The sequence below is a fragment of the Felis catus genome, chromosome F2 (genome assembly GCF_018350175.1).
Source record: "Felis catus isolate Fca126 chromosome F2, F.catus_Fca126_mat1.0, whole genome shotgun sequence".
Lineage (NCBI taxonomy): Eukaryota > Metazoa > Chordata > Mammalia > Carnivora > Felidae > Felis > Felis catus.
The window spans coordinates 65,964,640-65,989,028 of record NC_058385.1 but is presented as its reverse complement, the minus strand read 5'-3'; the positions used below and the strand labels follow the sequence as shown (position 1 = coordinate 65,989,028).

The 24,389-nt window shown below is 46.0% G+C and overlaps 1 long non-coding RNA gene across 1 annotated transcript; it reads left to right on the top strand.

Annotated features, from left to right (window-relative positions):
• Positions 1-10,180: 10,180 nt before the first annotated feature.
• Positions 10,181-22,590, top strand: LOC102901579. The gene is made up of 4 exons (XR_442404.4): positions 10,181-10,416; positions 16,065-16,217; positions 18,102-18,260; positions 22,096-22,590. It is a non-coding gene; the product is annotated as an uncharacterized LOC102901579 (long non-coding RNA).
• Positions 22,591-24,389: the final 1,799 nt, after the last annotated feature.

Sequence of the window (24,389 nt, the reverse complement as noted above, 5' to 3'; positions counted from 1 at the left end):
TTGTTACTTGGAACCAAAGAGGGCTTACCTGAGAAAGAGTGGTAACCCTGGCCTGAGTTTAGTAGCAGCATGGCGGAATCCTCTCCTGGAATTTCTATGTCAATCTCTTTCCCACGTCTTAGTCCATTGGGGCTGCTGTAACAAAATATCACAGACCAGGTAGCTTCTAAACAATGGAAATTTCTATCTCACACTCCTGGAGGCTGGAAGTCCAAGATCAGGGTGCCAGCTTGGTTAAATAAGGGTCCTCCTTCAGGTTGCACGCTTCCGTTGTATCCTTGCATGGTAGAAGGAGCTGAGGATCTTTCTGGAGCCCTTTTGATAAAGCACTAATCCCACCTATGAGGGCTGTACCCTCAGGATTTAGGCACTGTCATCATTGCAACATATGAATTTGGAGGAAACACAAACATTCAGACCAGATCGTAGCACCCCCCCCACCCGAATCTTACTCTTTCAGACCAGATTAAGTTCCAGCTTCCTCATGAAGCCCTTGTTAATGGTCCAGCACGTTGTGCATTTTAAAAAGCGACTCAGATTTCCTGGTTAGCAGGGCTTCCTCAACTGAAATGTGGCTACATGGAACTCCATGAGAAGACGAGGACTTCAGTGGAAGCTGTGAAGATATTTCTTTTCACTGTTCCCTCATTTTTCTTCTTAAAGCTCCAGACATCCTATCATTACCTGAGACCCTCCCAGGCTGCACCTTCTATGAGGTAGAATGCGGTGTATTAACCTTCTGGTTTGACTTGCACATTTACCATATACCGAAGTGTGACCTTGGACCGCTCACGTGGGATGCATTGTTCTTGCGTCTCTCCTTTGAGTCTGCATTGCTCTTAAGTAGACAAACAACTTCCTAACTAATGCTTTATCTTCAGCTTTTTCCCACGATAACTCCATACAGTATGACAGATTAAGTCTCTCACAACACTACTAGACGAGGGAATGTTAGCCTTACTTTAGAAAAAACTTATGCAAACTAATAAGAAAATCACTCTGACCCCAAAAGTCTATGACTTACCACACCTGGAAGTGACACCACTCTTTTTTTTTTTTGCACATACTGTTCCCTCTGCCCAGAATCTCCTTCCTTTGCTCTTCTCATTCTTCAAGGCACAGCTTAAATGTTGCTCTTCTGTGGAGACTTCAGTCTCCTTCTGATCCCCTCTATCACAATGGGACGTGCTGTCCCTTCTCTATGCTCACCGGCACGTTGTACATTCTTGCCTTATATTATTTATCACGTCAGATTGTACTTATTATTACACATATTTGCTTATATATCTGCCTCCTCCCACAGGCTGAGAGCCCTTCGGGGGCAACAGTGGGTACTTCCGTGTAGATTCAGGACCTGGCACAATCCCTGGAACATATCAGGTGTTTATACTGCAGCTCGTAGGATGAGAGTAAATCCTCCCACTCATCCCTGCTGTCCCATAGGTTCTTGGCCAAATCATTATAAGGAACAGTAGTCAAATGGGGAACAAAGTGCGAGCTTGCTTAATGATCTGCAGGCACCATAAAGTCCCCCAAAGAAGGCCTCTTTTGATACAAGCTGGAGGAGGTCCGGGCCTCAGGGCAGAAGAAAAAACTGGGGCTTTCTTCTCCCTGTTCCCTGCTATCTATAACGGCTGGGTCTGTAGAGCCAGCTCGAGGCCCATTTACCCGGCCAGCTTGCACCCTAGCTCAGGAGTGGGCACGGAGCCAGGCACTGGGGCTGAGCTGGGTCCAGCAGGCTCTTCCCTGCGACACAGGAATTGTGAAGAGGGCTATGTTCATGGATGCGGGATGTGAAGTGCGTAGTAGGTCCATCTTCTAGTAACTCATGGTCCAATGATCACGCCAGGCTCTGATCGATGACAGGAGCTTGTCCCTCTCTTTGCGGAAAGCTATTAAGGGACGGAGGAGGCTGAGGCACTAGAAGTGATAAAAGGGATGAAAATTCCTCTAATCCTATTGTGAGTGAGAAAAACCAGAGAAAGGCAGAAGGCTTTCCTCCTCTAAAAATCAGAAAATATATTTTGAGTTATTGTAAAGATTCTCCCTACAGTCTCCTCCTTTCCTTACTTAGATCCTGAATCCCACCTCAAAGGATAGTCAGAGAACACAAAATGATATCAAAAGCAGCTGAAGATCAGACATTAGAAAACCCAGGGTAAATACTGCATTTTCCCCCTCTGTTAAAATCTACTGGTAGCTTCATAGAATCAACATATTTTAATCAGTCCTCAAACAACATAAACCAGCAGGTAGCCCCAGTTCAATGATTACAATTTGGAGGTGGAGAAATTTACAGGGAAAAGCATTTAATTTCCTTTTCTGGTCATGGGCTGTATCTTCTCGTTGGAAAAGCCTGTGTGTTTTCAGGGATGCACATGTCTCAGATGGACTACTTAGGGACTGGAGGCAAGCCTGTCTCCCAAGGCGCCTGATCGCAGGACATTTCATATTAGAGAAAAATGCAAGCCTCCGTGGACAGGCAGCAAACTGAGTGGTGTTCTACCTTCTTGCAGACCTTCTGTGTTGGCAGCCTGGTGCGTCAGAGCAGCCCCACAGCACATGCATGCGGTAGAACATTTTATTTATTTATTAAAAAAAATTTTTTTTTCAACGTTTATTTATTTTTGGGACAGAGAGAGACAGAGCATGAATGGGGGAGGGGCAGAGAGAGAGGGAGACACAGAATCGGAAGCAGGCTCCAGGCTCTGGGCCATCAGCCCAGAGTCCGACGCGGGGCTCGAACTCACGGACCGCGAGATCGTGACCTGGCTGAAGTCGGACGCTTAACCGACTGCGCCACCCAGGCGCCCCTAGAACATTTTAAAAATACAGATAAGGAGGGGCGCCTGGGTGTCTCGGTAGGTTAAGCATCTGACTTCAGGTCAGGTCATGATCTCACAGTTTGTGAGTTCGAGCCCCACGCCAGGCTCTGTGCTGACGGCTCAGAGCCTGGAGCCTGCTTCCGATTCTGTGTCTCCCCCTCTCTCTGCCTGCCCCTGGCCCCCTCACCCCCTCACACTCTGTGTCTCTCTCTCTCTCAAAAATAAATAAACATTAAAAAAATTAAATAAAAAATACAGATAAGGGGAAAAAAAAGGAAATTAAAATACAATTCAACCACTCAGCTATTATCACTGTCATCCTTTTTAGTCATTATCTTTCCAGGTCTGTGTGTGGATGTGTGTGCCTGTGTGTGCACGTATGTGCCTGTGTGCATGCATCTGTGTGTGCACGTGTGTGTGCTTATCCCATTACAGCTCTTATTAAGTCATATCATACATATTAGTTTATGTGTGTATGTATCTGCTTTTAAAAACGATTGAACAATATCACGGTCGGTGTTCTGTCACATTAAATATTTTCATATAAAATGATTTTCAGTGGCTACTGGGGATTTCAGTGTGGGGACAAGCCATGGTTTAATTATCCACTCTCCTGTTGGATATTTGGATTGTGTCCAGTGTTTCACTGTCATAAACAACTCTGGAAATGAAAATGGTTTTAGTCATATTTTCGTGGACATCTATGATTATTCACCTAGGATAAATTCTTTGAAATGGAATTGCTGAGTCAAAGGGTTGGAAAACTTTTGAGGTTCTGTGGACAGATCTTTGACATCACCTTGTACTCGTTCCCTGCAGCCACGGTCCAGCCTCTCAGAAACATCCCATGACCGGGTCGTGTCGGGTCTTCTGCACGTCTTTGTCTAAATGATGGGTGTGGCTGTTAGGGCTCTCCCTCGAGGATGAGCTTCACTTCCCCCCAAGGTGCATCTCGTTCACACACTCTCTATTGGCTCTTCTCTCTCGGTGTCTCATTTCCCCCTCTTCCTCCTTTGTCTTCCCCCTAGGATCGCTTCCCAAAGAAACTCCTCTCATTGAAGTCCTTACCTCAGAGTCTGATTTTGAGAGAACCAGCACCAATTTTAGGGAACCCTAACTAAGGTGTGTAGGAACACACTGGAGGGGAGGGTCCATTCTGCCCGACTTAGTCCTTTTGGGCTGCTGTAACAAATACTGCAAACTGGGTAGCTTATAAACAGCAGGGATTTATTGCTTCCAGTTCCAGGCTTGAAGTCCAAGAAAAAGGCATTGGCAGGTTTGGAGACTGGTGAGGGCTGATTTCCTCACAGATGGTGCTTTCCAGCTGTGTCCCAACATGACGGAAAGAACTAGGGAGTGTTCCAGGGTTCCTTTGGTAAGGGCGCTAATCCTATTCATGAGGGCTCCACCCCCATGACCTATGATTTCCCCCAAGGCCCCACCTTCTAATACTATCCTGGTGGGCTTTAGGATTTAATGTATGAATCTGGGGGGAACACAAATGTTCAGGCCGCCACATTAGGGAGCACTGGTGGTAGCAGCAGTCGTTGATAAAGTAACAATAATAAAAATCCTGAAAGGTGGTAACAGCGTCAGGGCTTACTGTGTGCTTAGTGTGTGCCAGGCTCTGCAACGAGCTCCTCATGGGCGTTAGGACCCTCAATCCTCACAATTCCACGAGCACGTGCTATTTGTTATCATCCCACTTGATGGGTGAGGAAACCAAAGCCTCGGATGGTCAGGGAGCTTGCTCTAGACACCTGGTAGGAAGTGACGGAGCTGGGATTTGAAGCTTGACCCCAGGACACCTGTGTCCTCAGAGAAGGGGACAGTTGAGCCGGTCCTTTAAGGAGGAGTGGGGGGGGGGGTCTGCCAGATGGACAAGGGAGGAGCAGGAGCGAAGGCATGCTGGGGGCACAGTGCCTCTTGCAGAAGGGCTCGAGGGGAGACTGGGGCGTGTTGGGAAGGGACGCTATAGACGAAAGATGTGGAAGCATCTGGCTGGGCCAGGCTGTTCTAGGCTTCACTCACCCTACTAAGATCTTTGGGCTTAGAGAGATTGCATGGGGCCCTTTTCAGCACAGTACGCCATGCTCAGACCGGTGTGGCAAAGAGGAGAAAGGATGGGGATGGGAAAGGTGGCAGGGAAACCAATTAGGGAGCGATTGTGATTTGATTTGCTTCGATCCTGCCATTCTCCCAACTCCCTTTGTGGAGACAAGTCTGGCTGGCAAAGGAGCCGAGCAGGTCCCCTGGGATGACCCTTTCAGCAACTGGCTGCTCTTTCTATAGATGAGCCAGCTTTGCAGAGCAGCCCACAGACTGTCCTGATCTATAAATAAGCCTTATCTGTCTCCATTCACCCCTCCCCCCATGCTCCCGGTAAAGCCTTTTCTAGGATTCACACAACCAGAGAGATCTCCGAAGCCTCCTCTTGGTGGGTGAGGAGTGGGCGGGCAGTTCTGAGGGATGAAGTTGGTGGAGGTGTGCATGTTTGAGCTGGACAGGACCTCGAGAGAAGAGACCTAAAAGACATGGGGAAACTGAGGCCCAAAGAGGAGAGCCCGGGTCTCCTGACTCCCCTTCAGTCACATGGCCCCACCTTAGTCCCTTTGCTTTAGCTATTTCTGTGCCTAAAAGTGTTCTTTCCCCAGAGAGTCCCTTAGAATACGCCCCTCCTCCTCCTTCAAGTCTTGGCTTAGAATCTCACCTTCCCAATGACCATTACATCCCCATATTCATTTTATAGCTGGAAGTTTGTACCTATTTTATAACTGGAAGTTTGACCCCCTTCACTCATTTTGCCCATCGTCCTATCACCTCTCTTCTGACAACCATCCATCTTTCCTCTGTATTTATGAGTTTTTGTTTTGTTTGTTCATTTGTTTGTTTACATTCCATATATAAGTGAAATCATTCATTATTTGTCTTTCTCTGTCTGACTTATTTTACCCAGAATAAAACACACAAGGTCCATCCATGTTGTCACAATGGCAAGATTTCATTCTTTTTCATGGCTGAGTAATATTCTATTATATATACCACATCTTCTTTATTCATCCATCGATAGACATTTAGTTTGTTTCCATATCTTGACCATCATTAATAATGCTGAAACAAACATTTTGGTGCCTAAATCTTCAATTTAGTGTTTTGTCTTCTTTGATAGATACCCAGAAGTGGAATTGCTGGATCGTATGATAGTTCTATTTTTAATTTTTTGAGGACCTTCGTACTGTTTCCCACGGTGGCTGCACCAATTTACCATCCCACCAACAATGCACAAGGGTTCCCTTTTCTCTACATTCTCATGAACATTTGTTATTTCTTGTCTTTTTGATTTTAGCCATTCTAACATGTGGTGATACCTCATTGTGGTTTTGCTTTGCATTTCCCTAATATTTAGTGATGTTGAACATCTTTTCATGTGCCTGCTGGCCATCATATGTCTTCTTTGGAAAAATGTATTTTCAGGTCCTGTACCCATTTGTTAAGCAAACCTTTTTTTTTTTTTTTGCTATTAAATTTTTTAAATAATTTTTTTAACGTTTATTCATTTTTTGATAGAGAGACAGAGCGTTAGTGGGGGAGGGGCAGAGAGAGAGGGAGACACAGAATCTGAAGCAAGCTCCAGGCTCTGAACTGACAGCACAGAGCACGACCTCAGTTTGAGTGGGGCTTGAACTCACAGACCATGAGATCATGACCTGAGCTGAAGTCGGATGCTTAACCAACTGAGCCACCCAGGGGCCCCTAAAAATTTTTTTTTATGTTTATATATATATATATTTTTTTTTCTTTTCTTTCTTTTTTTTTTTTTTTTTTTTTGAAGAGAGAATGGGCAGAGGAGGGGCAGAGAAAGAGGGAGACACAGAATCTGAAGCAAGCTCCAGGCTCTGAACTGTCAGCATAGAGCCCGACATGGGGCTTGAACTCATGAACCAAGAGATCATGACCTAAGCCAAAGTTAGAGGCCCAACTGACCGAGTCACCCAGGCACCCTGAGTTATATGGGTTCTTTATATACTTCGGATATTAACCCCCTATCAGATACATGATTTGAAAATATTTTTTCCCATTCAGTAGGTTATCTTTTCATTGTGTTGATGGTTTCCTTTGCTGTGGTAAAAGCTTTTTATTTTGATGTGGTGCCACTAATTTATTTATCTTTTATGGTCTTGGTTTTTAGAGTCAGATGCAAAAAAAAAAATCATCACCAAGACTAATGTCAAGGAGCTTACTGCCTGTGTTTCCTTCTAGGAGTCTTATAGTTTCAGGTCTTACACTCAAGTCTTTAATCCATTTTGAGTTAATTTTTGCGTGTGGTGTCAGATAGTGGGCTAGTTTCATTCTTTTGCATGTTGCTGTCCTGTTTTCCCAACACCATTTATTGAGGAGATTGTCTTTCCCCATTGTATATTCTTGCCTCCTTTATGATAAATTAATTGACTTATGTATGTGTGGATTTATTTCTGGACTTTCTATTCCATTCCATTGATTAATGTGTCTGTTTCTATACCAATACCATACAATTTTGATTACCATAGCTTTGCAATATAGTTTGAAATCAGGGAGCCTGATGCCTCCAGCTTTGTTGTTCTTTCTTAGGATTGTTTTGGCTATTTAAGGTCTTTTGTAGTTCCATACAAAGTTTAGGATTTTTAAAAAACTGTGAAAAGTATTATCAGAATTTTGATAGGGATTGCATTGAATCTGTAGATTGCTTTGGGTAATATGTACTTTTAAGCAGGATTAATTCTTCCAATCCATGAGCATGGAATATCTTTCCATTTCTTTGTGTCATTTTCAATTTCTTTCATTAATGTATAATTTTAAGTATACAGATCTTTTACTTCCATGGTTAAATTTATTCGTAGGTTTTTTTTTGGTGTAATTGTAAATGGGATTGTTTTCTTCTCTTTCTGATAATTTGTTACTAGTGTATAGAAATGCAACTGATTTTTGTACATTGATTTTGTACTCTGTGACTTTACCGAATTCATGTAGCAGTTCTATAATGTGTGTGTGTGTGTGTGTGTGTGTGTGTGTGTGTGTGTGTGTGTCCCTGTGTAGTCTTTAGGGTTTCCTATATATAAAATCATGTCAAAAAAAATCATGTCATCTGCAAATACGGCAGTTTTATTTCTCCTTTCCAATTTGGACATCTTTTCTTTCTTTTTCTTGCCAAAATGTTCTGACTAGGATTTCCAACACCATGTTGAATAAAAGTGGCGAGATTAGTCCTCCTTGCCTTGTTCCTGATCTTAGCGGAAAACCTTTTAGTTATTCGCCGTTGAGCATGATGATAGCTGTGGGCTTGTCATGTATGGCTTTTATATGGTGAGGTACGTTCCGTTTATACCCACTTTGCTGGGAGCTTTTTAAATCATAGATGGATGTTGACTTTTGTCAAATGCTTTTTTTGTATCGATTGAGATGCTCATGATTTTTATCCTTCATTTTGTTAATGTGGTGTATCACATTGATTGATTTGTGGATGTTGAGACATTCTTGCATCTTTGACATAAATCCCACTTGATCATAGTTATGATTCTCTTAAAGTATTAAATATGGCTTGCTAATATATTGTTGAAGATTTTTACATCTGTTTATCAAGGATATTGGCCTGTATTCTTATTTATTTATTTGTTTGTTTGCTTGCTTATTTATTTACTGATTGATTGGTTGATTGTTGTGTCCCTATCTGGTCTTGGTATCAGGGCAATGCTGGCTTCATAAAATGGATTTGGAAATATTTAAAGAATCTTTATTAGTAGTAAAATATTTGACAATGAAGGTAAATTAGAGGAAAATTCAAATAAAATATTTGGATAAAATTCTTTTTAATCTTTTGGCATTGGATGTGTATCTCAGAGCTCCTGATGACAAGGAAACTACAGTCTGTAGGCACATCTGAGGCGTGTGGAGAGGAGAATAATGAATATTGGTCAGGTGATGACACCTTGGAGTGTGAGCTCCCCGGAGGCAGGTGTGGCATTCTCCACGCCTCAGCATCCTCCACACTGCCTGGTCCATAGGACGATTTCAGGAGGATTACATTCGAGCCTTCTTGAAGATAGAGGGGCAGTAGGCAGGGGTAGTTTGTTTTACAGATGAGGAGCTGATACCTAGAAAAGGGTGAATTGCCCAAAGTTTTTAGCAATGAGTAGCCAAGTCAGGCCAGACCTCATACCTCCTGACCCCCTGACCAGTAAGTACCCTTCTCATCCCCACAAGGTTGCTCAGTCACCACCACTGATGGGAAGTGGACCAGCTCCTCTCTGCCTGTCTCTGGAACACCTTTAGGTATCATAGGCAGAACAATGAGCCCTCTGGATGTCTACCTCCCGGGCCCCCAGAATTCGTGAATATGTAAGATCACGTGGTAAAGAGCACTTAAGGCCCATGGAATTAAGGTTGCTAATCTGTTTACCTTGAAATAGGATTATTATCCTGGATTATCCAGTAGGCCCAGTGCTGTCCCAAGTCCTTAACTGGAAAAGGGAGGCAGGGGAGAACTAGAGATGTCAGCACGAGAAAGATGAAGCCCGATGCTGCTGGTTTTGAAGACAGAAGAAAGACCACAAGCCAAGGAATGCTCTAGAAGCTGAAGAAGGCAAGGAAATAGATTCTCCCTCAGGGCCTCTAGAAAGAATGCAGCAATGCCAATACTCTGATTTTGAGTTCACTGAGACTCAATTTGGACTTTTGACTGCTAGAACTATAAGATAATAGTTCTACAACAACTTGTGTTGTTTTGAGCAACCAAGTTCATGGTACTATGTTAGAGCAGCAACGGCAAACTAATACAATGGATATTCCTGGATTCCTGGCAGGGCACCTTTGAAAAGAGAATATTGTGACCTCTCTCAGCGAGGGGAGAGGCGTTGGGCAAAGCCCACCTGTTTACAGTTAGCCATCATGCTTAGTTTAACTGTTTACTAATCCAATTAGCAATTTATCCATCAGCTGTGATTAAATCATTTTTAGGTTAAGATCAGGTGAAGTTCCTAATGAAGCATTGGAGGAAAAATGCCCTAAAGAAGGCCTAAGTGAACCCTTATGACAAGCTTCTGAAGTGGGTATTGTTATACCCACTTTATGGGTGAGGAAACTGAGGCTCCAGAGGGAATCAGTACACTGTCCAAAGTCCCATAGTGAATGACAGAGTCAGGGCTTGAACCCAGGTTTGCCTGACCTCAAGTACTTTCCTGCTGAATATGTTATAGAGGAATTTCAGATTCCCTCTGTGGAGACCCGTACTCTGCCCGCTACAGTGCTTACGTTAAGTTACCGCACATGCTCCCTGTGTTGCCTGGATTTTATCCCTCATTTCCCCCACGGAGTTCTTGCCCCTTTAATTAGATCATGCTCTCTAAGAGGTAGCAATGGCTCTTTCTGAGTTTTGCTCAGTACCTGGAGCCTGCTTTAGAGGCTCACCAAATTCCTCCTAGAGGAAACAATGAAATCTGCCAGGAGAGAAAGAGGAAACTCCTTCCTCTATTTTCAATCTGTGGGAAATTCCCACCTCCTTTCCCTGAAATCCTAAACCGACTTTTGCAGTTAGCCACTACTGGATATCGCAGCAAAGGTGGGTGTATTAGCCTAGAAATTTTTTTAGTAAAAGTTTTAAAAACTCAACATTGAAGGTGGGAAATACTTGGTAGTCTTTGATGTGCATGAGGGAAGTTGGCTAGAGTTTTGGTAGGGGGTGTGACATTACACACGCACGCACACACACACACACACACACACACACACCTCTTTACCAAATATGAAAGATTCTCTCTGCTTCCTCAGTCCTCGGATAATGGTCGGTTTTAATTCCTGGGAGCCTCTCTATTGCTGTTCTGGGTGGATGGAGAGGTCTTTTGCTTTACTTTGCTCAGTAAAATCCTTTAGGATTCCTGCATCCCTTCATTGCTGGTGCTACAAAACGGGCCAGGGAGTTTGGGCAGCAATGTGGGGCGGTGGAAAATATGCTGGCTCTGAAGCAAGAGCACTAGGCCTTCTCCAAGGTCAGGCACCTAAACCCGGGGCCTTGAATATTCCTTCCCCTGTTTCAATGAAAGGTACACATGTGCGTACTCAAAATCTACTTAATTGACAAATTGATGTGTGTCTCTGGGATTGTTTGTGCAACCAACTGCATGCGAATCTGAGAGAGGCGAGGGCGTCAGAAGGGCGAGCTGGGATATTTTAATATTCAGTATTTCCAGACTCAGCAGGCAGCAGGCTAAATCTGTCCGCTGATGGGCAGACATGAATTATGAAACCACTCACGTAGGTTGAGAGGTTGCCCGGAGCTGGGCAAGTATCGCCACCAGTGTCTCTGCAGGCTGGCTGGGGGTGGGGTCGCTCCCGGTCAGCAGAGATGGTCTGTGGACAGGTGCGTGATCACAGTGCGGGTGTGGCCCCAATGCAATGGGCCCCCCAGCGGCCCAGAGACAAGGTGGGCGGTGCGTCTCAGAACCGGAAAGGAGCCACAGGCTGACCCCGGCTTTCTGTGTGGCTGGAGGGGGAGGCGGCCCCCTAGTGGCAAAGGTCCGCACAGGGCCGAAGTTCAAGGAGTCCCAGAGACTAAAGGTGACCTTCCTGCCCTGGGTTCTGATGCCGCCTCCCACGACCGGGGGCCGTGCCGCTGGGGGTGCCCCAAGGTGAGGCTGGGAGGCCAGGTCTAATCATCAAGGCCAGAAAACTGAAGCTAGGGGTAGGCGAGGGGATGGTGGTGGTGGACTGTGTCTAAGGGCCAGGGAAGAGAATGAACGAGTCAAGCCTGTGAAATAGTATGTTAACAAGTCAATAATAACCATTTACTGCTGATCTGTGTCTAAGACGGTGCTGAGCACATGATACGAATTTTCTCAATTCCTCACAGCAACCCTATTCATTAGATATTATTTCCCCATTTATAGACAAGAGGCAAAGAATCATTAATGTGTCTGTGGTAGTTAGCAGTTGGGTGATGTCACGTAGGCACTTTACAAGCACTATGTCACATAATCTTCACGCTTATTTTAGGAGGTAGGTCTCATTACTCCTTATGTCAGTTATATCATCGAAGAAGCCAGGCCTAAAGAGGGTGTGTTATCAGTAAGCGTTTACAACATAGCAACCCACCCCCAAATGTAGTGCCTTGAGACGGCAAACCCTCATGTAGTTTTCAGTGCAGTGAGTTGACAATTTGGGCTGGGTTCCCCTGGACAGTCCTTCTAGTCTCAGCGGGGCCATGGAGAGCATCACGCATCTATGGTCAGATGCTGGTCAGCGAGGAGGTGCCCCCACTCAAGGGGACTGGTTGGTTGTAGGCTGGGGTGAGGGTGGAGACTGGCACACTTGTGTCTCATCATCTAGTCGGCCAGCCTGGGTTTGTGGCCGGGCAGGGGTCTGAGAGGGAGCTTGGAAACACGCCAGGTCTCTTGAGGCCCAGTCTCCAAACTGGTGAAGGTCACGTCTGCTGCATTCTATTAGCTAAAGCAAGCCCGGGACCAAGGGACAGGGAAGACAGACTCCGGATGGGAAGGGCTGTGAAATCACAGAGCATACGGTGAGTGCGGATACAGGGAGGGGTGGAGAACCAGGCCCTTTTTTTTTTTTTTTTGCAATATATCACTAGGTGGGAATGGGGAGCATGTGAGGGAACCAGTCTGGGTGGGGTGAGATTCCCAGGTGGGAAGAAGAGTACACGTCTCTGAAAGGCAGGCTGGTGTGCCTGGAATATGGGAGGAGAAATGTGGAGGAGTTAGGGATGGGGTGCTATTCTGAGCACTCATCTGGGTTAACTCAGTCCTCATGACAACCCCACGAGGTAAGTGCTGTGGTGTCTTCCCCTCTTTCCAGATGGGGAAACTGAGGCGTGGAGAGGTCAGACAATAGTCTAAGTCCCACAGCTAGAAGCGTCAGTGTCAGGTCTCCAACGCAGGGGGTCCAGCGCCAAAGCTCACACCCTGAACCCCTTGCCACACTGCTGGCACCACAGCCGGGAGGAGAAGGGACAAGGCAAAGAAGAGTTTGGCGCATAGTATGAGGGCAGATGTTGAAACTACTGTCCTGGGAGGCCTAGAGACACTAGGGTAGAGATTCCCTGTCACTTCCTTTTCTTTAAAGAGTCCGTTTATTTATTTTGAGAGAGAGGTGGGGGGAGGGGCAGAGAGACGGAGCCAGAATCCCCAACAGGCTCTGAGCTGTCAGCACAGAGCCCAACGTGGGGCTCGAACCCACCAACTGCAAGATCATGACCTGAGCCGAGATCAAGAGTCGGACACTTAACTGACTGAGCCACCCAGCCATCCCCCCCTTGTCACCTCCTGTCTGCTCAAGAGTAGGACTGCTTATTTCTGTTTGGATGTGGGAAGGAGCTAGTCTTTCTGATTCTGTGACCCTACAAATAAGTGCATAATGTCAAATGTATTCGCGAAGATACTTTTTCTTTAAGCAGCAGGAACTGATTCCATCTAGCTCAAGTTTAAAATGAAGTATTTCTTGGAAAAGTGCTGGGAGAGCTCACAGAATCAGCCCGTCCTAGGAAGGGCAAGAACTAGACAAGCCCCCGGGACCTGAGCTGCCGGCAGCATTCGGTGGGCTCACTTTCTCATTTGCTGACAGCCATGTGACTTGGGTGTAAAAACCTCCCATCACTATGACTTCTTGTTTATGTCTTGACTTCCCACGAGAGAGAATCTGGCCCAACATTGTTTTTACACTGGACAACCTGGATCTGTCCAGGGGAATAGGGACATGAGCACAGCCGAGGCCACTGGGGGAATCTCTATGAAGCCATCTTGCTTGGTGTCTAACTGCTTGGTGGCAGAATTAAGTTCTAAGCACCGCTCCCTACATCCACCTGGATAGTTCCAAGGACATAGCTTGTCCCAGGGAAAGGAATAGGCTTCCGTCTCCCAGGGATCTGAAGTTCCAGAGATTCTGACCAAACTCACACCCTGCAGCTTTATTGCAGATACAGATTCACAGCAAGAACATTTGAATATGATTTTATTAATTGCGTTTTTTCGAGTCCAGCAGTTTTCATTAAATTACAACAATCCAAAGCAGATGATATCCTTAAGCTCAAACAATTTTGCCATGCAAAGATTATATTTATATGAGAGTGCTTTTCAGTCCTGACTTCCTAAGTGATCGCCTTATAAAATATTTATTAGTGGTTCAAAAGCATTGCTTTTGCAAATTCAGTATCTTCTTTAGGATAGATTTCAGGGCAGACGGCTCTTTTGGGTTTGAGTTCACGGTGTGATGTGCAAAGGTACTTCCTTGTGTTTACTGAGGGGTGAAGTCAGGCTCTGTAGGTGGTCAGCTCCTTGTGTGATTTGCCCCAAGACTGAAAGGCCACTTGCACAGATTAAATGAAATCCACGGTTTTTAAAAATAAATTTGGCTACTTAAATTTCTAGATAGGAGTTCATTTTTTTCTCTTTTTAAACTTTACTTATTTATTTTGAGAGAATGAGAGAGAGCGGGGGAGGGGCAGAGAGAGGGAGACACAGAACCTCAAGAATCCGATGTGGGGCTCGAACCCAGGAGCCGTGAGATCATACCTGAGCTGAGATCAACAGTCCGACGCTTAACCAACTGAGCCATCCAGGCGCTCTGGTGGGAGTTTCTTATACATGGGCACAACTGGCTTCCATATAAATATTTTATAATTGCTCATTCTGATTCTCGCCATAAATATGATTTTCATGGGCATGTAGTCTATTAGGAGAATATTTGGAGTGGGAATTTAAGATACTCAAGATACTCATCAGGCCTGGATCTGCCATCAATCAATTCATGGTATGACCTTAGGCAAACACTGTATTTTGTTTGTTTCAATATATCAAACTGAAATTGGTAAATATCAGTTAGGAATGTGTTTAGCTACAAATAATGGAAAACCTGATAAGAGTTTATTTTTCTAACATGACAAACCAAGAGGCAGGGAGTCAAGAATTGGGATGTTATTTAGGAGCCAGGCTCCTCTGTTTTTGCCATAAGCCTGTGGTTTTTGTTTTTGTTTTTTTTCTTTTTAAAGTTTATTTATTTTGAGAGAGAGAGTGAGAGCATGAGCTGGGAGGGGCAGAGAGTGAGAGAGAGAGAGAGAGAGAGAGGGAGGGGGTGAGAGAGAATCCCAAGCAGGTCAGTGCAGAGCCCGACATGGGGCTCAATCTCACAGACCGTGAGATTATGACCTGAGTTGAAATCAAGAGTTGGAGGCTTAACTGACTGAACCACCCAGGCCGTCAGCCTGTGGTTTTTGTCCTGATGGCAGAAAGTTGGCTGCTATACCTTCAGAAGGAAGGAGAGGGAAGGGTAGAGGGAAACCCTAGCTGAGTTTGTTCCCCCTGTTTTTTGGGAGGTAACTAATGTCCTGGAAGTCCTCTACCCACAAATAGTCTTCTCCTTACATCTCATTTGCCAGAACTGAAATATGGCCACTCCTACTCACAAAGGAACCTGGGAAGGCCATCCTCTTATTTGGCCATATTGAAGCCCTGCATCAAATCAGGGGTCTGTTGGGAAAGAAAAATTAGGAGTATTGGGCAGGAATTTAACTGTGCCCTTTTATCCCAAAGGGGCAGAAGAGAACGGTCACTCATTGGTTCAGTTGGTCTTTTAGCGGTGAGCGTTGTGTTAAGCCCTTTTACCGGCCAACTCAAGTTAATTAGGGCAGGTGTGGCAGGCGGGAACTCTAGGGTAGAGGTGAGGAAACTGAGGCTGGGAGGCATTAAGTAAATCGCTCCAGGTAGCAGAGAGCAATGAATTAAAATGTATCTCGCCTGGATGGCTCGTTGGTTGAACAACTGACTCTTGATTTCAGCTCAGGTCACGATCTCACAGTTCATGGGATCAAGGCCTGTGTGCTGACAGCGTGGATTTCTCTCTCCCTCTTTCTGCTCCTTCCCTGATTGCTGGCATGCACATGGGTGCTCTCTCTCTTTCTCAAAATAAATAAATAAACTTAAAAAAAAAAAGAACTTCCTTAAAAAGAAAAAGAAGTATCTCTCCTCTCCTTACTGGCTTCAGAAGTGGAGGAGGTCCCAAGTTACTCAGAATTGTCACTCTGTTGGGCCTCCAAGGGAGGAGCTAAAGCACTTTCTTCCTTCTTTTCACTCCTCACCCTGAAGAAGGTTGGGCCTGGGGATAAGGGAGGATTCCCAGAGGCTCCCATGTCGATATTTGGGGATGCTGAGACTCTTGTCCAGACCTGTGCTTCCCTGCTACGACATCCTCTTTCCTTCCCAGATCTCCTGGAGCAGGATCGCTTCCTCACTGTGGCCCCTCTGCAAACTTCACGCTCCTTACCTGCACTGACGCGAGAGCAACAGAGGAGTCAATTGCCCCCAGCTCCTGACAGCAAGTAACATTGATTAGCCGGCTCCTGCAAAGGGCGATGCGGTAAATAATCGAGCACACGGCGTTGGCAGCCTTTGATTCACGCCTGGCCACTTCCTGGCTGTGTGATTTGCAAGTTGATAGCTGTACCCCTCAGTCCCCCCATCTGTAAAATGGGTGATAATAATAGTAACCATGTCATACGGTTGTTGGGAGACTCGATGTACACAAAGCACCGAGAACGATGCCTACCACAGCCAACACCTGTGTGTGCTTAAGTCCGCTCCTTCTGGATGTCCTTTCAGGCATCTTGGTGATTAACTTGCTTGTATAGATTCGTTCTTTTGTATCTCGAAAGCCAAGTCTCCCGGGGTTGTTCTTAAGTTACTATTTGTTTTTAATGAATCCTGTAGTTATCAATTAATGCCTCGGTGCCTGCTGTTAATGCAGAGCGAGAAAAATAACAGCTAATATTTCAGCTCTCCTGCCTTTCTAAAACACAGATTAACGGTACAGAGTGCGGTATGCCCCCTGGAGTCGTGTCGTATGGTGGCCCCCTCCGATCAGTCAACTTGGGAGGGATGGGTTGGTAAATAGTGAGGATCACTTTGTTTGCTTCACACTTGGGGCTGAGCCTGCATGTTTTCCATTCGCTGTTTTTCTTGGCACCGGCTGTACTTTCTACACACGCATTTCAGCCATGAGTGCATGTGCCCACATGTTGGTGAAATATATTCCTCAACATGGATCGTGGTGGCCCAAGGGAGACCACCTTCAGTCTGCTGCTCTTCTGTGTTTCCTCAGTCGCTGCCAGTAACACGCCATCTGGAGACAGGAGGTCAAAGCCCCAGGTTCCAGCCCCTCGCCCTCGTCTGCTGTCACCTCAGGCCATGATATTGGGCAGGTTGCTCTCCCATGTGGGCCTTCAGCCTCCCCTTCCACGACATGATCCCCTTCCAGCCCTACAGTTTTCCAGGATTTTTTGAAAGACGCTCTTGGACTTGGGAAGCACAGCGTGCTGGGGAGACCTTGGTTTTGAAGTTTTCCACTCGAAGTTTGCCTTAATTTATTGGGCATCTTGTTGCTGAAACATACAATCAAGAAAGAACAGACTGAAGTTCCTTTTCCTTCCCCAAATGTGATGCTTAAATAAAATTCTGTTTCATGGAGCAGACACAGAGGAGTAGCGACGGATAGGGTTTCCCTTGTCTTTGAGCAGTCCCAGAGGAGGCTGGAAACAGCAGGACGTCCCTTCAACCAGATGGGCCTCTGAGCCTGGAGAGCCAGGCAGTCACAGAGAATAGAGAAATCAAGGGCGGAAATGGGGAAAGGCTGGCCGCTGGATGTCGGCTTATTCTCGCAGCTGAATGTAGTCAGCCTGGAGGCCGGGGACAAGAGGGGGAAGGTTCACATGGGCTGGCGGGTTGGGGCGCTCCGTGTCATAGTTCAGGTCTGATGAGAAATTGGCCCATTGAGCTAACTGTGAATGCAAGACTTCCTTGAGAGCAGGGCCAGCCTCAGGGGACACTGGGACAGGGCAGGGTAGCTGGTACTCAGCCTCCCCTTTGGTGGCTTTGCCTCATTTCTCCTGAAGCAGGTATCTAGGGCTTGCCCTGCCTCCAGAGCCCTTCCCACATGCCTCCCCTGGCCCAGTCTTGATTTATCCAGTGACACTCTTGTCCTCAAATGTTTTCCTGCTCCCTTCCTTTCATCATTAATCTTCTTAAAATCTTACTCGGGGGATAGCATGGCGGGGTAGAAGGAGTCGTGGCCTTCGGACTCCATCTTGCATGGTGATGGTGGTCTTTTCGCTCATAACAATGGGGACCTGGGTGAGTTACTTGGTTTCCCTCAGCCTCAGTCTTCTCACCTTTGAGATGGGTACAGTAATCCATAATGTAAACAGTCCTTCCCCCTTATCCTTGGTTTTGCTTTCTGCCGTTTCAGTTACCTGCAGTCAACAGCGGTTTGGAAACGAGGGGTCCCCCTTCTGACGGATAATCAGAAAGTCACAAGTAGCCTAACACTACATCGAAATGCCCACGTTGCTCCCTCACTTCATCTCCTCACACAGGCATTTTATCATCTCACATCGTCACAAGAAAGGTGAGTATAGGACAATAAGATATTTTGAAAGAGAGAGAGATCGGTCACATTCATATAACTTTTATTATAGTATATCGCTATAGTTGTTCTATTAGATTATTGTTCTTAATCTCTTACTGTGCCTAATTTATAAATTGAACTTTATCATGGCTATGTAGGCACAGAAAAAACATAGTATATATAGAATTTGGTACTAACTGTGGTTTCAGGCATCTGCCAAGCATCTTGGAACATATCCCTTGCTGATAAGGGAGGCTACTCTAGCATTATTGAGATAATTCGATGAGATACAAAGGTTAGCTCAAAAAGAAAACCACCCCAAGGAAAATTATTTCCTCCTTCTTGTCCCATTTGTACTTCCTGTGTATTACAATCTGGGGGATTGGAAACACTTACGGATCCCCGGGATCCACCCCATCTCCCAGTGGGAATCAGTATGCTCTAAAAGCTCCTCAGGTGACTGGTGCAGCCTGGGTGAAAACCCACTGCCCTCAGACATTGCTGATTCAGACTTTGCTCTCCGAACCCAGTGCTGCTTCGATTCCCATCCCATTGGACCCGACTCCAAAAGTCAGTTTGTCTTCTGTGTTTTAATCTGACAAATGGCAGATGATTAATCAAGGTTTGTGTGCCGGATCCCTCCCTGAGCCCAGGATATTTGTTTTCACTGGCATCTTGACAGGAGCAGGGACATATTCTCTTCTGACACTAAGGGGAGGGGAAGGGTGGGTAAAGATTTACTGAAATGTTGTGGCAGAGATGATTGGCTGAAATCGAGACATTCTCTGGGACAGTGACTGAGAATCAGTGGGGCCAGGTAGGGCTGGCGAACCAGATGGGCAGATTTCCTGTCTACATTCAGCAGTGCTGAAGCAGGGAACCGGGCAGCCAGGCCAGGATGAACATGGTGAATTTAGAAATCGGGGGATCGGGGCAGGATGTGCCTGACTGTGACGTGTGGCTCGGGAAGGGAGGCAGGTGTTTATGGCCGAAAATGGCTTTCCGAGTTAGTCCTTCTTCCTCCCAGTTACATCTTGCAGGACACTGTCAAACTATACTCTTGATCCACCCAGAGGTCTTCTAAAGATAATTCCCATACAGTCTGAAGCTTCCTGCACCTCTCTGCTTGGGGGTGTTCTCTGGCCTTGGGAGCTGGGCCCTCACTTGATGGAGGGCTGGAAGTATTGGGAAATTAATGGCTTGGGTGCCACCTTCATATGGAGGAATGTCAGTTAGCGGATGAACACCCCAGCTTCCCTGCCCTTTGGTGGAACAGTCCTCAGGCATGTTCTGCACAGTTTCCTAGAAAGTCTCCTCTGTGACTGAGCCCCACATGCCACAGTGACAAGCCCCTCATCATGAACCCTTTGCTGGCTTTCCTTCCTTCCCTGTCTCACTTCCCTTCTGGGGTCTTCATGGATGGAGAGGGGAAGGAAAGCACGGTAAGTACAATGCTTCACAATCTGTAGGTTGTGACCCATGAGGGAGCTACAACGTCCATTTTTATTCACTGATTTTGAGAAAGAGAGGGAGAGAGAGAGAGTGAGTGTGTGAGTGGGGGAGGGGCAGAGAGGGAGAGAGAGAACCCCAAGCACACTCCATGCTGTCAGCACAGAGCCTGATATGGGGCCCGGTCCCATGAACCGTGAGATCATGATCTGATCTGAAATCAAGAGTCGGACTCTCAGCCAACTGAACCACCTCGGTGCCCTGCAACATCCATTTTTAAAAAACGAAAGGAAACGAATGTGCCATAGTAAAGTATGCTACTCATTGTAAGGGTACATACTGTTATATGAAAACTTCATTTCAGTCACGTGTGAATATGCTCACGTGCTGGTGAAATATATTTCTCAACATGGATCATGCTCAAAAATTTTGAAGGCACTGCCATCGTGGGCCTCTGTGGTTTTTGTGTTCTCAGGATCCATTCTTCCCTTTTTCTGCAGTAATAGTACCTGAGTTTTCATCTCAACAAGGAAAGGGGACTAGGCTCCTAATTGGACATAGTTGTGATGCGACCATCAAACCAGGTGTTGCATCATTTCTTGGTCAAAAGATGGTCTCGTGACCCATGACAGGTCAGTCAGATGATTGTTCCAGGGAACTTCAATCTAGAGAGGACACATGAAAAGGCTGAAACTAGTTGAAGATGCTTCATTCAAAGAGGATGTCTGAACATTAACATATATGTTTTCTGCTACCTAGATCTTTGAACTTCCTTATTTTTTCCCCCTTTCAAGATTTGGTTCTTGAACCATTGGATTGGTTCTATGAAATACCTGTGGATTACTTCTTTATTATTATTATTATTAATTATTGTTATTATTTACCCCTTCTGTTGCTAGAAACCAAAGAACCCTCCCATACCTGAGGGCTTTGGAATCAGCCGATCCTAAGTCTATTGCCACTTGCCTGTGTTACTGGAAAATTACTTTTCTAAGCTTCAGGTTCTTCTCTTATAAAATGAGGATAGTAACGCCAGATTGGAGGCTGCAGAGGATATTGACATGGCCATTGGCCCTAGATCTTCAATTAATGGCAGCCACTATCCTGAGCCAAATTTTAATCATCTCTGCTTTACTAGTGATGACTTTGCACTTACTAAATATCTGCGGAGTGGATGAATGAATCCACATGACAAGGTAGATTTTCACAACTAAAGCCCACAGCTGAACTTCTTTAAGGAGTTTCAACCCCTTGCATATGAAACATGTGATTTGTTGTTCAGAGACTGAATATGAGAACATCTCCATGACCTGGGGTTGGGCAAAAGAGTGCTTGATAACGAAAGCAAAGTCCATAAAAGAAAAAATGGTTAAGTTGAACATTATCAAAATTGAAAACTTCTGCTCGGTGAAACACAGTGTTAAGAGAATAAAATGGCAACCTAGGGACTGGGAGAAAATATTATACAAATCACATATTCGACAAAGGTCTTGTATTTAGAATATATAAAACCTTAAAAACACACAACCTAATTTAAAAATGGGTAAAAGATGTAAACAGACATATTACCATAGAGGACGTATGGAGGGGCACAGAGGCACATTAAAAGATGTCGACACCATCAGGCATTAAGGAAAAGCAAATTAAAGCCATAACGAGACACAACTACATACCAACTACATACCTATCATAATGGCTAAGATAAAAATACGGACAACATCAAGTGCAGAAGAGGATGCCGAGCAGCTGGAACTCTCCCACGTTGCTGATGGGAATAAGACATAGTTCAACTACTCTGGAAGACAATTTGGTGGTTTCTTATGAAGTTAAACATACACTTACCACGTGGCCCAGCAATTCCATTCCTGAGATATGAAATGAAAACTTATGTTTACATAAATCCTGTGCACATATTTACAGCAGCTCTGATCATAATTATCCCAAACTGGAAACAATTCCAACATCCGTCGGCAGCTGAATGGATATGCAAGATTGTGGTGTATATATATATACATTGTGCTAAAACTCAGTAGTAAAAAGGAACGAAGCATCGAGGCACACAACAAACTTGGATGAATCTCGGAGGGATCATGCTGAGTGAACGAAGCCAGTCTCAAAAGGTCACCTACCGTATGATTCCATGTGTACCAGGACTGGGGGAGGATGGAAAGTTTGGCATGGAAAAACCATTGGCATGGGTGGAGGATGGAATTCTTTGGTGGGGATGGAACTGCTCTGTATCCCGATTATGGTGATGGTTACATGAATCCATACGTGTGTTAAAATTCATAGAACTGTAAATAAAAAAAGTCAACCTCCCTGTATGACACTTAAAAAACCCTTCTCATCATGGAGCGTGACGTTTAAGTATTTTCCTGTCCTGTAGGTCTATACCATCCAATATGGCAGCCACGACTCATGTGTGCTAGTCCCAGTTGAGCAACTATAACAAGCACATCGGCTTCTGAAGACTTAATACAAAAAAAAAAAAAAAAAGACATGCAGTATCTCAATAATATTTTATGTTGATTACGTCTTGAAATAGTACTGTTTTGGATAGATTTGATTAAGTAAAGCATACTGTTAATTAACTTCACCTCTTTTTCCTTTTAAAGATCTGGTAACTAGAAAGTCATAATACATAGCTTGGATGATACTTTGATTTGACGGTGCTGCTCAGGATGACACAATCAGGGAGGAATGGGGAGGTCTGGCTTTTTCTCTCTTCATCTGGATCAACAGGTGTAGGATGGCCCTACTCAGGGTTGAGCAAAACACATCTAGGCCCCTGCTTTTGGGGGCCGCTCCCTCCCTCCCAGTCTGTGCGAGAGATGAATGCCATTCTCCACATTTGTTGCGTCTGTCTGGCTCTTGCTAAGCTTTGGAGGAGAAGCAGGCGAGCGCAGGGTGAGACGGGGCGTATCAGAGGTAGCGCCAAGTGATGGGTCAGATGTGGGAGAATGGCAGGCTTTGGTTAGACTGGAGTGTGGATTCCATTTTAGCCACTAGTTAGCTGTGCAGCCCTTGGTCTTTCTTAGCCCTGGTTTCCTCCTGAGCAGGAGAGAATAAGAGAGTTCCCCCAGGGGATTCCTCGCCGCCTAGGGCTGTGGTAGGACAAACAGGACAGAGCGTAGAATGCACCCACCTGGGCCGCCAGGGGTGGTCGTTTTGCTGTTGCTACTACCACCCTCCCGCCTCGGGCCCTGGTCTCTCCCTCCCTCCCCTTCCCTGCTCCCCAGTCCGTTGAACCTCGCAGGCACCCTGCCCAACTTTTCTCCCTGATTCAGCACTGAGAAATGCCAAGGCAAGCGTTCCCATGAAGCTGCTTGTCAGCAAACACCCACTCCTGCCTCTGCTCTCCCGCATGTGTCAGAGATGGGTCTGGACTCCACGCGAGGCCCTGGGGCCGCGCCAGCTCCAGGGCTGACTCATGCGCACCCTGCTGCACAGGGACTCCGGGGCTGTGCTTCCAACCTGTGAGATTCGATATCGGAGACTCCCCAGCGGTGCAACAATCCAGGGGAGAAAAGCCCTCCAACTGTCTGCAGGCGTTGCTGCCTTTTCCCCGGATTCCGTTTCAAAGGCATAAAAGCCTTGGTTTCAAACATTCAGTTGGTGCCTGGTCTGTCTTTTTCACTTTTTTTCCTTTGCCTTTAGTTTCTATTGAGATTCTCCTAGGTTTTTCTTGTTGGATGCCTCCTACTGTTCAGCATCAGCATCAAATATTAGGCAGGTGCTGTATAGCCTTATCAGCTACTAGATTTATATCAAAGGAGCTCATCAAGTACCCGTTTGGGCATGGCACTGTATGAGCCTCTCTGGAAGGGAAGTCAGACAGATGGGAGATCTCTTGGGGCAGGCGCACTTGGCGGTCGTGGTCGCTACCTAGCAGGGCTACCTTGATCCCCGCCAGGACTTTGATTGCTACAAAGGTTCTGTTGGGTCCTAAGTTCGGAGGGCTGTGTGGTGTGAGGACCTCAGAATTAGGCCTGGAGTGTGACATCGGCCATCAGGACAGGCCCCGCTCTGTGATAGAGGCAGTGGGGGATGGTGGTCCAGCACATGGGTTTTGGCATCTGGCAGGCAGCCGTAGGTGTGCATCTGGACTCTCCCACTTAGGGGGCCCCTGGCTGCGGAGCCTGATCTTCTGAGGCCTGAGTTTCTCATCTGACACCTGGGTCACAGTACCAGTCTCAGAGCTTGTGGTGAGAATGTAACACCTGCCATTTATTGAGCTGCTGCTCTGTCCCAAGTACCGTGCTACGTTCCAGGGGTTTTCAGATTTAGTTCTTCTAGCAACCCCATGGAGCAGGTATTGGTTTTTTGTTCATTTTACAGATGAAGAAATTGAGGCTTAGAGAGGTTAGATAATATGCCCGGCTGTGGATTCTAGTACTTTGACCCACACGCTGCCTGGCCCAGCCGTCTCCATGTGGGTACTCACTCAGGTGAGGATAGGGAAGGGGCTTCTGGAGCATGTGGGGTGGGGGCGTGGGCAGCTGAGAGTCCTCCCCGGGGAAGCTACGAGGTGGCAGGAGCTGGGACTGGGTGTGAGCTAAGGCTCCAGGCCTCTGAAGCATGCTCCATCGTCCCATCCAACTTCACTTGCAAAACACATACTCAGGGGTGGAATTTGAGAACTTCAAGATGGTGACCGCAGAGCATTAAACACCAGGCTCG